At 50.6% G+C, this 2,608-nt stretch overlaps 1 long non-coding RNA gene across 1 annotated transcript; it reads right to left on the reverse strand.

The window, feature by feature from the left end:
* Positions 1-571: 571 nt before the first annotated feature.
* Positions 572-2,325, reverse strand: LOC116080654. Its single transcript, XR_004114518.1, has 3 exons — positions 2,271-2,325; positions 1,590-1,629; positions 572-967 (listed from the first exon to the last, which is right to left on the reverse strand). It is a non-coding gene; the product is annotated as an uncharacterized LOC116080654 (long non-coding RNA).
* Positions 2,326-2,608: the final 283 nt, after the last annotated feature.

The raw sequence follows: 2,608 nt of genomic DNA on the forward strand, positions 1-2,608 counted from the left end.
TGCCTCCATGAGATCCAGCTGTGGGGCATTTTCTCAATTAATGATCAAGGGGGTAGGGCCCCTTGTGGGTGGTGCCATCCCTGAAGAGCAGGCTGAGCAAGCCAGCAAAGAACATCTCTCCATGGCCTCTGCATCAGCTCCTGCTTCCTGACCTGCTTGAGTTCCAGTCCTGACTTCCTCTGGTGATCAACAGCAATGTGGAAGTAAACTGAATAAACCCTTTCCTCCCCAACTTGCTTCTTGGTCATGATGTTTGTGCAGGAATAGAAACCTTGACTAAGACACTGCTACATGCCAGCCACCAGCCTGTCCAAAACCACAAGCAGAGTGATCATTTCTGTGACGTCACCCTGAAGGCCCCTTTCCTCTTCCCACCTGTATTAATTTTCTATTACTGTGACCAAGCACCCGATATGAACAACTTATGGTGTAAGGATTTATTCTGGCTCATGTTCCTGAGCCAAAACAGCTACTCGGCTGGTGTGCTTGGGCAGAGTGTCAAGGGGCAGGAAGATCCACAGGGAGGAAGGCCATCCACATCACAGCAGGCTAGAAGCAGAGAGAGGGGCCAGCTAGCATTCATTCCGCAGGTTTTCTCCTTTCCCTCCTTATACTCTGCTTGCGCTCCAGTCTGTGGTGGGTCTCACACCCTCTGTTAATCATCTCTGGAAAGATTCCCGCAGACACACCCAGAAGTGCACCTTGCCAGTCTAGGTGTTTCTAAATCCAGTTATGTTGACAATCAAGACCAAGTTTCATGTCACCCATTTGAAGGAGAGTTGGCAAAAAGGAAAAAAAAATGTGCCAGAGCCAGCTTGCTGCCCTCACAGGCTGTGGGTCATAACAGGAAGAAGGCTCAGGGGCTGATGCTCCGGGTTCCACCGAGCTGTGTTGTAGGGTGGTTTCCTCTGAATTGGAGTGCTCCTTTCAGATGGGAGGGGGAGGCTCCTGCAGCTCTGGAGGTAAACTAAAGGTCACAGGTCTGAGAAAGTGGGATTGTGCAAGATTCTCCAAATTCCCTCCTCAGCTTTATAGCAGCAGTACTAACTACAGGGGGGAGGTTACAGACTGGCCAAGCTACCAAGAGGAGATCTTTCTGATCCTGTCCAGCCAGCTGCTTGCAAATTGAGCTTCTGCAGCAAACTCCAGGGTTGCAGCTTTTGAGCAATCAGCTATGTTGTGTGGGCTGTGACTCATCCTTGCTCATTACCCCTCACGCGTATTGCTGTTAGTAACCCTAATGAAAGCTCAGTGGTTTGCCAAACTGTACTTTGGTACAGCCGTTAACTTGGTCTATTGTGGAAATCTGATCACAATCTGATCACAAAGGGGGACACACCCCTTTCTCGAGTGAGAAAGTGTGTGTGTGTGTGTGTGTGTGTGTGTCTCCCCAGGAAGAGCCTCTCACACAGCAGGTCTGGATGGAGACACTACAGGAATTGAGCATGGGTTACCACCCGGGTTTTGAGGGTGAAGTTTCCTAAAGCCACAAATGGGGGACAATTCGCTGGTTGTGGGGACTGGCTGATGAGTCATAGTTCCCCAAGTGAATATTGCATTTGGTCAGTTCCCACAAACCCTTAACATACCCTTGTCTCCAAAGGCTTTCTCTGCAGGGTCTTCAAGCAGCTTAGGAAATAATGGGCAGGGTCTCTCCCGAGTCCTGTGATCTTGGGTGGGGGCTGGGATGAGTCTGACCCTATGGGCTTTCACCCCACCCCCAACCCCCCCCCCCCGGGGTCAGGTGGCACTTTCCATACCTATTAATTCTCTTTCAAATTGAAGGGAAAAAAAAATAACAAAAAGAATCCCAGAGGCCCTGAAATGCTTTTATGGGCTCCTGGCAAATAGGAAATCCTAGCAAAGGGAAGTGGTTGGAGCTCTGGGGGCAGATTACTCCAGGAAGCAAAGTTGCAGGTGGAATTTTCCATGACACTCAACTCAGCTCATAGTGGGATGGGCCCAGGGGAGGGGACAAGTTCTCTGAAGATGTCCCCGGGGTATGGAGATGATATATCCCCCAGAAGGGAGAAAGACTGGTGCCCAGCCACTGCAGCTAACTTCCACTGTCTCGAAATGATTCCAAAGATACTCACATAGGCCAGGCCCCTTTAGGGGAGTCCCCAACATAACATGGAATTGCCTGCAAGCTCCCCTCACTTCCCGGTCAGGTGGAGATAATTAACCACACACTCAACACAGCAGAGCCACAGAGGAGTTACTGTGTGCACTGAGTCAAATACTCTTAGGGGATATGGAGGGGTGCATACCACATGCCTTGGAAGATCTCCAACTTCCAGGGGCCATAGTCCCAAGGAGGCAATGACTTCACCTCTGAAGCCCCAAGCCTCTTCCCCGATGATGTCAGAGCACTGGATGTCACAATCTGATCACTGGCTCCAGGGACCCAGCATGGTGATCCAGGAGGCAGAGAGGACTGAGGCCTTCAGAAAGCACCTAAGGCTCAGGAGTACAGCAAGGCTGGTCACATTGACCTCCTCAGGAAGTCTCATGAAGCTAGGTATGTGCCAGACTCTGGGAGCCTAGCTCTCTCAGAGGGCCTAATACATGTAGTAACTCATATCCTTGTACACACACACACACACAC

Source organism: Mastomys coucha, unplaced genomic scaffold, assembly GCF_008632895.1.
Source record: "Mastomys coucha isolate ucsf_1 unplaced genomic scaffold, UCSF_Mcou_1 pScaffold6, whole genome shotgun sequence".
NCBI lineage: Eukaryota > Metazoa > Chordata > Mammalia > Rodentia > Muridae > Mastomys > Mastomys coucha.